The following is a 15559-nucleotide window of genomic DNA, read 5'->3' as shown; positions in this document are numbered from 1 at the left end:
GCTGGGCCCGCCGCGGACCAAGCTTTGTCGCTACTACTTCCGCTGCGAGAGGAGGGCGCGCACGCGCACTGGCACGCACAGGCTCAGACGGCGGAAATGAAGCGAAGCCCGAGCGGTCCGCCCCGAAAGGGCTCTGGTTGGGCGCGGAGCTGTCCGGTAGGAGGGCGTGCGGGGCCAGTGGCCCGCCCCGGCCCTACCTGCCCTGTGGAGGTTCCTCGCTGACCCCAGGGAACGGTGCCCTCCCGTTTCTACGCACCCACTGGGCGCGAGGGTCGGAGACCCGCCCGCTCCCCAGCCCCGGCCACGCATTCTCAAGAGGCAGCCGCGGGGTCGGGCCAAGCGGGCAGGCATGGTAATGCTCCCCGTCCTGGAGGTATTTGAGCGCCCTCAACAAAGGCGACTTGAGAAGCCCCTCCCGTCGGGGTGGCCGTCACAATCTCGGCAGGCGACGCGAGGACCTCCGAGAGAAGGAGCGAACGCAGAGAAACTCTGATGTTCTCACTGACACTTCCCACCCACGCTTCCAGACCCCTGTAACGGCTTCTTTGCTCTGACTGCCGGAGCAGGTCATCGCCGGGCGACTTCCCGAAGTTCTATCCCGATAAAGGGTCTGCTTCAGTGCCTGTATGTAATGAGAGGGCAAGGATTATCCTCAGAGTTCAAGGGAGGACTCAGCCTTTTAATTTATTTCAAGTGTGTGGAACCCGAAACTGAGCGTCCAGAGATAGAAGCCGAAGAACGGGAATTACCTTCGGCCACTGGCTGTTTTTGTTTTGTTTTGTTTTGTTTTGTTTTCCAGCATCTAATCCAGATCCCCCAATAAGTGATTTTTGTGGTTGGCTGAAGTTATTAAACCTTGGTAAGCCGGGCACAAGAGACTAAACCGAAGCCCTCTCGCACCCAAATCCACTAGAGGGCAGGGCTACACCTGCTGAGTTCTTACGCATCCTCCACAAAGAGCTGTCTAGAGACCGCAGAAGAAAAGTCCTCCCTTGTGTGCTAGAGGTGTTTCTCTCCATCAACACGTATTCTCATTAAAAAAAAAAAGAAAAAAAAACTTGCCCCTTATCTCAGGTCCTGTGGCACTTCCCAATATTTTCTCAGACAACATGTTCAACGTCAAAGTTAACAAATGGACCAGGTTGCCTGTCTTCCCTGTTTAATCCCAAGTAAGTGGATCTAGTCTAGGATCAAAAGTCCTGGACAGCTTTCTAGATTTATTTTCAATTAAGAAACATTGAGATTTTATTCAAAGAAGCCACTTTTAAATTCCAAATCAAACCATAAAAATAAGGATGAACTAGTATCTAGGCTCAGAGTTACTATCTATGACACACTTTTGGCTTACATGCTTAGTGAATTTTGTCTACCCAGTGGTGTTCTAAGCCTCATTTGTACAAAAATGAATGTGCTGTATCTTGCTCAGTGTTGTAATCAATTTGTCATGAGTATTAGTTACTATACTTATTGGACTTTGACACCACAGCGTACTACTACAAACATTAGCATCTAAAGTAGAAACTCTAAAAGTAGGCATTATTTGATACTAACATATGATCTTACAAAGAGGGCAATTTCACAGTACAGAATTTGATATTGGATTGCATTAATTAGCCCAGACATTTTATCTAAGGTAACTTCAGAATTATCTGTTGTGTACTCCAATACCCCAGCATTAACACTGAATTCATAATTAACTACCCCAAGGATGTATCACTCCATGCCTTATACCTAAGGTAGCTTACGCCGGAATTTTACTTTTTGGTTGCCTAAATTGTGAAAGCCATTGTTCCTATTGCTAAGGCAAAAAAGAAACTGGATAAAACCGGCTTTGTCCAGAAGAAGTGTTATATACTGCATTCTTAATCCACCTTTAGTCATCTCACAAATTCCGGGGCTTGGGAGCAAGAAGCCTTAAAGGATAGCTGGTTCCCCCACTCAGGAGATCCTTCAGCCTCAACACCGCATCTTCACAGAGTGATCTTCTGTTCTGTGTCTAAACACCTTTTCTACCAAGCTAGCCAACATCAGTAGCTTCCTATGTATATGAAAGACAGCATTTATTAACACTATTCAAGCCAGAGCAGCAGGGAATGCTTAAGCCATGAGCTTCAGAAATCCTCTTCCTTTTCCCAGCATTTATTCCTCTGACCAACTAACCTGCCGTGAAACTTTTATATAGCAATCTCTACCTCCTCATCTTGGGAAAAGGGGACTAAACTATATGTACACTCCATTACATACATATGTGTGTATATATACACACACATATATGTGTGCATACACATTCACCCAAACATATACCTACATATAATGATATTTCAGATACAGATGTAGGCATAATAACTATCCTTCTTTCCCTCAAAAGATTGTTGTGAGGATCTGATAAAGTGAAAGCAGGTTGTAAATTATAGGCAACTATAAAAATATAAGATCATTATACAGAGAAATAAGCAAAAGCATTGACTATTAACTAGAATGAGATGAATGGCAATGAAATGTATTATGTTCAAGTTCCCTCATTTCTTCTTTATGAATCAGTGCTCTAAAAATCTTCTCATTCTGTTCTGAATATTTAACCTACAAAATTAATTAAATATATCTGATGTAAAAAGTGTTCACAGATGAGCAGTAAAGGAGAATTTGTCAGGCATCTCTGCTTGGGGGAAATATGACAAATAGGGAAGATTGAGGAGGAACATTCATGGTGTTCTAATTTTATTTATACTGTGCCTTATTACACAAAGGATGTGAGTATCTTGTTTTTAGTATGAAATTTGATAACTGTCATTTTTATAAACCTGGATGAAAAAGGAATATGCGGCCCTCTAGGATTTAAAAATTAACTTGGAAAAGGTCGTTTCAAAATCCTTCCTCAATGTTTTATTTAAAGGCTATTTTAACCTTGTTTTAAGTACCAAAGGTTAATAGTTAAGGAATTTTATCTAGGGACTAGAAAAGAAGTTGCCATTTTTTTAAGGTAGGTATTTTAAAAGCATATAAAGACAGCACTTTATTTTTATAAGCTAACCCACTCAAATGGAACAGTACAAGTATTTTTCTTCCAATGGGAAAAGGACTAAGGGTCCTTTTGGGGACACTTACTAAGGGTCAAGTTTGGGGAAATACAGCCTTACTGTGAGAAGTGTCATATGGAATAAGTGTCTAACAACCACCTGCCAGAATCGCTATACATCTGCTTGGTCCTGTGTCTTAGCAGTGCTGGGAGAGTAAGAATTAGAAGCAAAAATAAAAATCAGATGGGCTCAAAAATGAGCTACCTGTGTTTTGGCTTTATTAGCACAGAGATAGGCAAGTACTTCACAAATATTTTATTTACCCACAAAATTGCATAGTTTCTATACTTGTTAGCATGAAATCCTTGCTGAAACTGAGCAGAAGAAACTAGAGAATGAAAATTTAAAGTGTACTTTTTTAATTTTTAAAGTTTACATGTGACTCTATTACCCCATCCAACAAGTTATGGGCCTGTGATGGTATTTGGGATCTTTGATATGTACTACCAATCTTCTGGACTGGAGGGAAGAGTAGGTGGGGGCACAGATAAAGATAGAAAGGGAAGGAAAAAGAACAAAGTGAGTATGAGTCCCATATCTAGAAGGTGACTCTGGACTTTCCACACAAAACAGACACATGATATTCCATATTACATACACCCCAGAATTTAAAAGATACTGTCTAATTTCCAAACCAGCATAATTCATCTCTGTCCCAAAAACCATTTTGTCTGTAGTAAATACCATAATAAAGACCTATTGAATAAATGGGTAATCTGGAAAATGGCATCATAAATACATATTTGTTGTTGAATGAATAAACATAATTCCACCTTTTTTTAAAACAACATAATCCCATCTTTGGTTTTGCTACGTGCTACCTATGATCAAACTAAAACATGAGCTTCTACTTTCCTGTGAAGCAAAGAAGAATTAAGGGATTTTCCAAGGTTTAAAATTGAACTTAAATCTTCAAACCACAAAGACGTTAACTAAGACAACTTGGTCTGAACAAGAAGAAGTCCTATTCATTGTAAGGAGTATTAAAAACTGAGCAGTGCTGAGATGAAATTTCACACCCAGGTTTTGAACCCACATGACCGTTTGAAACTAAAAGAGATAACCATGTTGAGATGGCCCCTTCATACACAAAGGAAATGTCAGCTGAGCTTGTGCTTTGGGTTTTGATGGCATGTATATCAATGCCTGACAAAGGCAAAGTATTATAATATCCTGCACAGTCTTCAGTTATTACCTTAGGATCAAAAAATCAACTCTTTTAATTCTTGGTCAAGACAGCTTAGAGACTAGGTATAAGCAACAGGCCTTAGAATAGCCAACAACATTAAATTGCCACTGGCCAGCATCTAAAGTTTTGCAGGTGGGTTGATTGTCATCAATTAATTGAAACCATCAAACAGATTCTATATTATATCTGTTGGCCCCTTGCTGTGTTTGCAGTCATAGCCTAGGACTCCTCCCTCCATGGATATGCTTCCTCAATTTCTCATCAAAAACATTTTCAGTCTCTGTGTTCTGTGTTGCACACTGAGGTCTGAGAGAGCTTTGGGAAAGATTGAATTTCCTCAGACTGCCAAAATGGTACATTTTGCACTTAAAAGTTTTCTAACCCAACATTTTCCAGAAGTCAAATATTTTTTGCAAAGCTCGCATCTTTGCCTGAACTTGTCCCAAGTCCTTCCAGGCCCCCTGCAGAAATCATCTCTCTCCACTGTGCTTCCTATTGTGAGAACAAATGAGAAAAAAGGCACCAAAAAATGCCATTATGGTAATAAATTAGAGAGGGTGATCAGTGCAGAAATTGCCTAAGGTTTTATGAGGATTCTGAAGTTTATCCATGGACAGTCATGCTAACAGACCATATTCCTATTGAGCATACAACACAAAATAGGGAGGCCACACCAAAGGGACAGTTTATGAAATAGCTTACAGAGAAAGGAGAACTGCAATTTGGCAAGATGGTTTGCAAGACTAATGATAAAGAAGAATTACAAACTGGGAGGAAGGAGTTTTTGCAACACAAATTGTTAAATCTTCAGGTTAGAAAATTCATCATTACAAATAACAATCAGATGGAAAATTAGATTAGCAGGGCTGTCTGGATGGCTCAATTGGTTAAGCATCCGACTCTTGGTTTCCAGCTCACGTAATGATCTCCCAGTTTGTGGGTTTGAGCCTCATGTCAGGCTCTACGCGCTGGCAGTGCAAAGCCTACTTGGGATTCTCTCTCTCCCCCTCTCTCTGCCCCTCCCCCACTCACTTGCTCGCTCTTTCAAAAGCAAATAACATTTAAAAAATGTATTGAAAAAAATGTATTGATTAGCAGTATTTCATACACCTTCAGGCAACTTTGCTTCCTTGGTTATAAAAGGCAATGTTCACGTAACCTATTTCAGAAGATATTAACTTAATCTTGCCTAACATTCTACATTTGGGAAATTAAGAAAATGCAGATTCTGGAAAGAAAGGGGGAAAAAGCTTTCTACAGGACAGGAACAAATATGCTGAAGTACAAACGTGGGCCTTGAACTGGCTCAACCAGTCCCTGGTTCAAACACTTGATTGAAAAACTATTTTCCAAGAAACTGCTACCTCAACCAGAAGAATATTGATATTCTAAGTGAGCAGCGACCCTCTGTAGAATATTGAACAGGAAGCTGACAAACTAGAAATGGCATCAGGCCCTATGAGGAGAGCAAAAGGAACTCTCTGTTATATTCCAAATGATAAAGTACATCTTGTAATGAATGTTACCAGTGATCCTCAAGCAACTATTCCCTTCCAGGATCATTAGTCTAAATTAGCGTTTCTCAGTGTGCGGCCCCCAGCAGCAGCAGCAGCAGCAGCAGCACTTGAGAACTCGTTAGCAATGCAGATTCTCAGATCCCACTCAGACCTACTGAGTCAGAAATTCTGGGTGGTTGGCTATAGCAATCTGTGTTTTAACAAGCCCTCCCCATAATTCTGAATGCTTTGAAGGGTTGCAGCCACCTATTACCACCCATCCTTCCCCTCTTCCTCAGAAAAGCCAACATCACAGATGACAAAGCAGTGATCAGAGGAAGCCAAGTCCTTTAATACATAATTATGCTAACAAACCAACCAATTCTGCAGCCTGTCCTACCACAGGACTTCCTTTAATATGAGATAATAAATTATATTTTCTGTTACTTGCAGCTAGAAGCATCCTAATTGATAAGAGTTCTAAATGGGAAAAAAATAGTTTACTTTAGATAAACAGGTTAATGTATTGGTTGATGGTTTGGCTGCACCTATACAAATTAAAAGAATTCAAAGTACTGTGACATATGAAGGGAGAGAGAGCATGAGCAGGAGAGGGGCAGAGAGAGAGAGAGAGAGAGACAATAGAATCCGAAGGAGGATCCAGGCTCTGAGCTTTCAGAACAGAGCCCAAGGCGGGGCTCAAACCCACAAACTGTGAGATCATGACCTGAGCCCAAGTCGGATGCTCGCTCAACTGAATGAGCCACATAGGTGCCCCTCTGTTTTTTAAATTAACTGATTTCCATATTAGCATTAAAGTAAAAAATTGGCTATTAATTTCAGAAACTCCTTTGACAAAATTTAATTTTTACTAACCAGGAGTATTTTAAATTATGTAACTACACATTACTTTTGAAAACTAGTTAGATTTTAGAATTTTTAGAGGTGCCTGGGTGGCTCAGTCAGTTAAGTCTCAGACTCTTGATTTCGGTTCAGGTTATCATCTCACCATTTGGGATGCTCTCGCTCTCGCTCTGTTTCTCCCCCACTGTGCTCTCTCTCACACTCTCTCTCTCTCTCAAAGTAAATAATTTTTTTAAAAAAGAACTTTTATTTTCTTATATAGTTATGTACCCTAACATCAGGCTTTTTCTTGTTTAACTTTTTTTCTTGTTTAATTATTCAGCTAATGACTACTTAGTGATAGATTCTACTGTGAAATTGCTAAAATAAAATTAAGTTTACACCTTTACACATATGCCAGTCATTTTTTTCCAAACAAACTTGACAAAAATATTTATTTTTGCACACCAACTTGTTTTTATTTTCTGGCTTAAAGCAGTTAAAAAGCTATAACATTAAGAAAAATATTTTTAATATATTCTTCCCTAGTTTAAATGATTAAACCTGAAAAAGTGTTTGGATAGGTAAAGATCATGTACTTGATTAAAGAATTTGTATTCCTTTTAGGGAAATGAGAATTAATTTTCAGTGAACAGCCAACAAAACTACACGTTTGTTTAGGGCTTTTCAGTTGGCCTAACACTTCCATGTACATAATTAAATTTAATCCTCACAACCCTGTGAGGCGAGCAGACTAGATCTTGTTAATTGCTTTTTATAGCCGACAAGGCTTCGACTCACACAGGTGAAGGAAGCTCTTTGCACAAGAATTTCTCACTATTGAATGTCAAAGTCGGGAGTCAAATATCCATCTTGGCTTCAATTTCCTTAATGCTACCTCAGTGACCCATTAGAGAACATGTAAGAAGCTGCCCTGTTTATTGAATTACCTTTTACAATTTATCATTTTGTTTTCTTAAATTCTTGCATCTTTCAACTCAATGGGGCACCCTGCAACCCTGATGGCCATTAATTCCTGAACCTAGGGTATCTGCCCCATAGCTCATTTGATGACATTCAAGAATGCATTAATTAATAAGGATTTGATTTTGCAATATCATTGGTCATTGTCTACATCCACTCACTTGTTCTTATTTAACCTTCGGACACTGGGGAAATCATGCTCCAAGCAGAAGCTATTCTAGAATCCCTTGGGTTTATCTTCTCAGAGTTGAAATTACTGCTAAAATGGAAGTATAATCCTAAGACTAAACAATTACAGACAGGCATTTTAGAGAGATTATTCAATAGGAATTGAAACATGCTCATTAACATTCTTTATTGAAAAATTAACATAATACATATAAGACACATGTCCTAAGGATCTAAAAGCCACAGAACAGTATAGGAATACTTATTTTATCTTTCTGAGTGGTAAACTTTTCTTTCTTCTGAGCTTATATTTACATATTTACCAGACTATGGGCAAAGAAAAATTGAGAGATTTTGTTTTTAATTTTAAAACTTCATAATGGCTTTAGATAGTATGGAGGATATACAACCAATTTATATCCCATAATTTAAATCAACAATTAAAATTCTTATTTGCCACATCATTTTAATGAGTAAACAGCAACAAAAGAAGGAATTAAAAAGATAAACAGATGTTAGATTATTGTTATGATGAGGGACAGAAGCAGGAAAATGCTCAGCCCAGAAGGCTGACCTACAGCCTGCATAGTTCTGATAAGGATCAAATACGTACTGGTTGTTGCATTCTTAAAGGGTCTCATGACTGCTTATACATCTCAACAATAGTTAATATCGAGCTGAATGATAAGCCCCAGAGAAATTTTGTGAAAGCAGTTCCACAAGTAGAAATTCAGAGAAAACGTTTATGACCTCCACCTTGAGCACTAGGCATATAACCACCAGCTTCGTACAGCAAAGGTGCAGCTCTTTCCACCCATGGGTCTTGTCTCTGTGCTACTTAAATAAACTTATTAAGTTGCACTGTGTCTCAAGAATTCTTTCTTGACTGTCTGGCTCAGGGATCCTGCAACACTTATAGCAAGACACTGTTTAATGACTTCTTGCATTATGGAAAATTATATAATGTTACTAGGCATGGGGCATCTGTGGTTGAAAATGGTCAGTTAAGAATCTATGCAGCTTTTTGGGGTACCTGGGTGGCACAGTCATTTAACCATGTGACTCGATCTTGGCTCAGGTCTTGATCTTGCAGTTCGTAAGTTAGAGCCTCACATTGGGTTCTGCACTGATGGCGTGGAGCCTGCTTGGGATTCTGTCTCTCCTTCTCTCTGCCCCTCCCCATCTTCTCCATGCTCCCTCTCTCCCTCGCTCTCTCTCTCTCAAAATAATTTTTTTTCAAAATAATTTTTTTAAGAATCTATGAAGTTTTAAATCATCATCACTATCCCCTAGGCTTTGACAATGACTCTCTATCTTCCAAATAGTATACATGCTTGAGAAGGTGCAACCCCTGTCAACTTTGGTTTTGAAAATATGCATCACCAAATAGTCTACATTGATGGTTCTCAAACTGTGGTCCCTAACACCTGGGAACTTTTTACAGGTTTAAATTCAGTGGCCCTACGTCAGACTACTGAATTAGCAACTTTGGGGGGTAGAGCTCCACATACTATAATTTAACTAGTCCTTCATATGATACCAGTGCTAAAATTTGAGCAGTGACTTAACAGGAAACTTAAAACTTTTATCTAAAAATATTTTGATCATGCCAATAGTCCTCAATTCTAAAAAAATAGCGTCAGAGTATATATCAGTATATCAGTATCTTAAACCTCCTCCAGAATTTCTAAAAGAATGGATTAAATTCTTAAGAGAATTTTAACTCTTAAAATTATAAGGCTTTGAATTTCTTTGAGTAGTTACCTGTTGGCCTAAAACAAGTTATTCTAAACGACAAGGGGAAAGGGCATTAAGACCATTAAGAGATCATATTTTTCTTCTCTTAAATAACCCTGAGCATCATTTCATCATAGCCACAGTTTGGTATGGAGGGAAACAAAAATTAGAGGGGCAATGCATGGGTAATGGAGCTATAGTTGTGTTCCCAGCCATAAGTCAGTCCTTGTTTTCTTATTTCAGGTCAGAATCTTTGGAACAATACTTCTTTGACAAGGTTATCAAGTTTTAGCAGCCCAGTTAGATGAAAGAAGTGGGGGAAAGCTTCATAAGTGGAAAATGCCATTCTATTGAAATACTTTATTCCTTAGAGAAATAGTTTGATCCTTAAAAAAAAGTTGTATAACATTTCACAGACTATAAATTTTTCTTCTAAAGTACATTATACAGAAATTATATGTTGGGGACAGAGCAAAACAATTGTTTTAAAGACTAATAAAATAGGACTTTACATGATTCAATCAGTATAAACAATTTGATTATAAACTATGCACTCATGTATACGACCAAAATTGTACTGCGATAAGCTTTATTTACTTTGATATGTACTTACAGGCCATAGTCTAGTTGAGTGGTAAATATTATAATAGGGTTAATGGTATAGGACACAATTATAAGGACCGCCAATGTTTAAGGACAGTTATTTGTAGAATGAAGGAAGAAGACTAAGCTGAGTCAGGAGTTTCTACCAAGAGGAAGATATACATGAGAAAACTGGGCATTTGAATACATTACCAAGGAGCAAAATTCAGCAAAAGAAATCTAACATAAAGGTGATTTTATCCAGAGACAAATTACAGTTAACTATATTATAATTGCAAATAACAGATGAGTTTGCGATAGCTTGATTACATCTTAATGAATTCTTAAAGACTTTCTTTAGTGCTATAATCTTTCTACTGTGTAGTCTTTAACAGCAATAAGATGCTTTTTCTCTGTGTGTGTTAACTGGCCTGCTTGGAAGGATAGTAAATGGTGTGTTTAATACTAATTACACCAATATGGGGGTTTTGAGGTCTGTTGTATTTGCAAATTATTCCATAACAAATATTAATGGGGGGGTGGGGGGGGAACCTTTGAGTTTTAGCAGTATCAGAACATCTCCATCTTCATAGTGCTCCTTCCTATAGAGCAAAATACACTGAAAGAACATCCTCTCTCTTATTCGATCGAGGTGGGAGCTGCTCAGAATAGGACCATACAGAACGTTACATTTAAAGCCCCCCTATGGCAGGAACTCTTGGGCATCGTGTATGGCATAAATATCATTTTTTGTGTTATACTTTTCCTGCAGAGCTAATTTTCTTGGAAACCAAGGACACTTAAGTTTCAGAGCCCTTCACTTACCGAGCCCCCTTTAAAGGCCCTACTAATGTTTTGATGGTCTTACAGTTTGGTGAAAGTTGCNTCCAGGCTCTGAGCTGGCAGTCAGCACAGAGCCCGACGCGGGGCTCGAACCCACGAACTGCGAGATCATGACCTAAGCGAAAGTCGGACGCTTAACCGACTAAGCCACCCAGGCGCCCCTACAGTTACTCTTTTTGCCGAGTTTTCCTCCATCACAATTCTCCTATTAAGTAGTGTTGCAGTGCCCAAGGGCAAAAAGTTGAGATGGAGATATGTTTAGATTTCACTTGGATTTGGATTTCATTTATACAGATGTGGTGTGTGCTCATATCTGTGTACAGTTATTACTGGCTGTCCTGGTAGACAAAGGACATCCAAGAATATTTCTTCTTCCTGCTATTCTAAATCACAAGGCCTGAAATCTTTATATAAATGCATCCACTGGTGCCCAGCACCTGAAATATGTGGGTGTAGAAAGAGATCCAGACACTAGTCTATGGAACTTTTTCATACTCTAATAAAAAGCAAATATAAATTAAATATGTTAAAGGAATGTCAGGATTATTTGTTTTTATCTCTTTGGAGACTATTAGAAAATCATTGTCATGTGAACTGGTGATTAAAGAACCTGTAAGCCCAAAAATGTATGAACAAAACATCTTAGGATGCATTAGTTAATTAGTTAAAACACATATTTTTCCAGATTTTGTGATCTCAAATTTGTCACCCAAATTTGCAATTTGTTGTTATTTCTTATTCTATTCTAATAGTCACTATATCTCTGATTTAACAGTTACAATTTTGTATTCTTTTTCTTAAGAGAAGTTCCCCCAAATTGAAAACTTTGAAATCTCTGTTAAAAAAAGGGACAGCAGGCCCAAAATGGAGTCATTTATGCTAAGTCTCATGACACCAAACTGAGACCTAGTACATAATTTAATTACAGTTTTAGCATCTCCCAGGAATGGAATCTTAAATTAGTCAATCTGGAATTACCTGGTTAACCCTGGTGAGGTAATCTGCCTGATAGACCCCTGCCGTCCCTTGAAGGAAGATGACCTTGCCACAACCAATCTGCTTTTCTCCTAGTACAACTTCTTTACCCTTTTCCCTTCTTTCTGTAGAAGTCTTTCATTTTATACAACTTCTCAGATCTAGTTGGGGTGCTGTCCAATTCACAAATTGTTAACTAAAGCCAATAGGGTCTTTAAAATTCACTCAGTTGAATTTTGTTTTTTAACAGATTTGTTGGCAGCAAGGGATCCAAAGGAAATTTCTGGTGGATTCTGGGACAGGAAACACAGGCGCTGGTATCCATGAACCCTTTGAACTGTCTTTCTCACCATTTCTGAAGACTGTGAATAAATGCCTCTTAGTTCCGAGCTCTGCTGTCTTTGTATTGAGCTCAGGATCTAATGAGCTTTCTAAGTCCAGGCCAATGGGTCAGTTTAGACAGACTGGAGACTCTAAAAGAATGACAGTGCTCAGCCCTTGGTTCAGTCCACAATTCTCAGTCTAGGACTTAGGTCAGTTTTAGCTGGCAGAAGGTTCTACCTGGAACCCAAATCATTAGCCCTTGTTTTGTCCATAGTTCCTCATTTAATTGGAATCCTAGTCCCCAGAGCCTATTTGTCAGGGTGGGCTGGTTCAGTCCTTTCCCCAGTCCCCCAGTTTCATGTTGAGAATTGCCGGTGGTACACATAAGGTCTTTTATTGGTCAGTCTGCAGTAACATCTCTTTGGTTACTTCTGGTGTATTATTTTGCACATGCTTGTTCCTATTGTTTTGTGTAGGTAGAGGCCATTGCTAATGAGAATCTCACAAGGCAAAAGCCACAAAGTTGTTCCACATGAGTCAAGCACTTTAAAATTTCTGTGCAATAAGGTACGCTGTAAAACACCACACATTCTTCAACCTGGCATCACAGCCCTTTTAGGTATAAATTTGGTTCCCAAAGACCCAAGGTATAGCTAAAGAAATAGGATCCTTAAGTTCCAAAGAACTGAGTGTGCCACTTTTTAGCACACCTGCTTATTTTATGTCTAAGAACTATGGTCCCAGAAACTGCAGATATCTACAAAAATGGGGAAATCTTAGAAAATCTTACTAAATCAAACAGCATTGGATACCTATTGTCATTGGCATGAAGAAGGCTTCAAAAGTCTCCAAATTTTCAAAGTATCTTCATTGAAAGATTTGTTGCAAAAGGCTAATATGAAATTAAAGATTAAGAGGCACTCAAAACAAAAGATTATAAGACTGACTTAACTCCTACCACTCTCCTCTATCCTGTACTTGAGTACTCTTTCTAGTAATCTTGTATCTGAATTATCTTTCCACTCTGAAGAGACTATAAGACTGCTAACAGAAGTCTGACAAGGTAGTCAGATGACATTTACAGATGTCCCCGTATCTACCTTGGAAGGAGGACTCCCATATGGACCCTTATAGAGTTGACAGGATTCTGAGGGATTTTCTGGAAACTGCTATGTTATTTCTCTAAAGAGCCAAGGGAAACTAAAATTAAAATTAATGGAAAACTTTACCACATTATGATAAATACTGGAGCCTAAATGTGGCATCCTGGCAAAGTCGGCAGAAGCCAGAAAAGGGTGAGAATTCTTACCAGAGTCAGCTCTCCCAAACCTCTATCTATAATGCCTGGTGGAAGGAGGAGAATAAAATTTCATGCTGACCCTTCCTCTCCAAATCCAGACTCATTGGTATGAATCTCTTTTCTCCCAGCCACCGCCATTACCTTCCTATTTGTTTTGTTTTGTGTCCTAATAACTTGGCTTGGTAACTGCAGGTTGAGAACCCCAAAATATAGCCAGACAGAAATGTGGGTTGTACCCCACTTACGGTTGGATATGGCTGGACAGAAATGTGAGTTAAACTCCATTTACATCTGGAATCCTACCAAACTGCTGCCAGCTCTCAGAGAAATTACCTTATTCTTTCTTTCTCTTGGCTGTCTTTGGGAGTGGCTCTGGATCTTGGGAGGATAATATCTTTTGTCCCCTCTTTGGGGATGCCTCTTGCATCCAAGGAGCTGTTCAATATTGCCAGAAATATTCACTCTTTGTCCCAGCTGAAAACTGAGAAGATATCTGAAAGGATTTTTTTCAAAGTTGCTCTGTGGTCAGAAATTGGCCAAATTGGAAGCAGATATTCAGAGCCTGACATAACTTTTTAAATGCCTTTTCTGAACTAAATGTACCCACAGGGAAATAAACATTCTGAAATCTTCGTGAAGGGATTTACTAAAGCATCCCAAAGACAGCTCTAAATCCAGAACATAAGAATCTTTTTGATTTCCATCTTAGTTGATGATCTCCTTGATATAAAGGGGCAAACCGAAGATAATGTAGTTGGATGAATGGTTCAGCCCCTTGATATCTAGGCTACAACCTAGTTCTTTGAGGAATTAAAAGCAACTGTCCTTATCTTAGAAAATTTGGGGGGCACCTGGGTGGCTCATTCGGTTAAGCATCTGACTTTGGCTCAGGTCATGATCTCATGGTTCATGAGTTCAAGCCCTGCATCGGGCTCTGTGCTGACAGCTCAGAATCTGGAGTCTGCTTCAGATTTTGTGTCTCCCTCTCTCTATGCTCCTCCTGTGCTCACACTCTGTCTCTCTTCCTCTCAAAAATAAATAAATTTTGGGAAAAACAAATTAAAAAAAAAAAGAAAACTTTGAAAACCAGAAATACAGCTCTAAAAACAATTCAAAGTCCACCTACCCTTTATGCCAATCCCCAAATTTCCCTTTTTCATCTCCAAAGGCTTATAATTATTGTAAAAATTCTGGCCTTATGAAACAGAAGTTCTTCCTGGAAGAACTTATATTCTTTCCCTGTGCTTTAATATGTAAATGTCCTACCTGTTCTCTTCCAGGAACTTTTATCTAGGCCATCTCTTTGAAAAGCAAAGTTCAGGGAAATAATTCCCATCAGAAGGGAAAAAGAGGGAAAGGCTGTTTGGAACTTAAAACTTAGGTGAATAAAAAAATCTTGTCTGTTCCACAAATACTAGTTAAAAAAACAACTGTAGCTATCTGAGCAGATAAACATAACTTATTCCATCTGCCAGCAATGCAATTTGAATCCATCGTCATTTATAACTAATGAGTTTTGAGGGCACCTGACTAGCTCAGTTGATAGAACATGGTACTCTTGATCTCAGGGTCATGAGTTCAAGCCACAAGTTGGGTGTAGAGCTTACTTTAAAAATAAAATATTTTTTTAAATAACTGATGAGTTCTGCATTATTTGTTACCAAAGCCATAAGTTCTCTGTCTGTCTCTATCTGTATGTTTATGTGTGTCTATATATAAATTGTGTTGTAGATGTGTATATTTTCCTACATCTGGGTGATATTGCCAAAATTAATTTGTAAAACAACTCTATTTAATTGGCTGAAAGAACATTAAGCACTTACATGAATTAAGTATCCCTAAAATTCTCAGAAATTTAAGCAACTTAACCTAAATGTTTTTCAAGTTTGTACGATCAAGGATTAATCTTTAGTAATAAAAACTAGTTTAAATTTGTTAGTTTAATTGAAACAGGCATGTCTTTAGAGTCATTAGCCTTAAATATAGTACTTTTATTCTACCTGGGTTTATTAAATGTCAAATAAGTTCATGTTATCTCTTA

The 15559-nt window shown here is 38.6% G+C and overlaps 1 protein-coding gene across 1 annotated transcript in view; it reads right to left on the bottom strand.

Annotated features, from left to right (window-relative positions):
• The window catches only part of ATP2C1 (ATPase secretory pathway Ca2+ transporting 1), a 168510-nt gene that overhangs the window by 137339 nt on the left and 15612 nt on the right, over positions 1-15559 (bottom strand). The gene's annotated exons all lie outside the window — the stretch shown is intronic.

Source organism: Crocuta crocuta, unplaced genomic scaffold (assembly GCF_008692635.1).
Source record: "Crocuta crocuta isolate KB4526 unplaced genomic scaffold, BGI_CrCroc_1.0 scaffold279, whole genome shotgun sequence".
Lineage (NCBI taxonomy): Eukaryota > Metazoa > Chordata > Mammalia > Carnivora > Hyaenidae > Crocuta > Crocuta crocuta.
The sequence above is the reverse complement of the archived record's forward strand: the minus strand, read 5'-3'. Positions and strand labels throughout refer to the sequence as shown.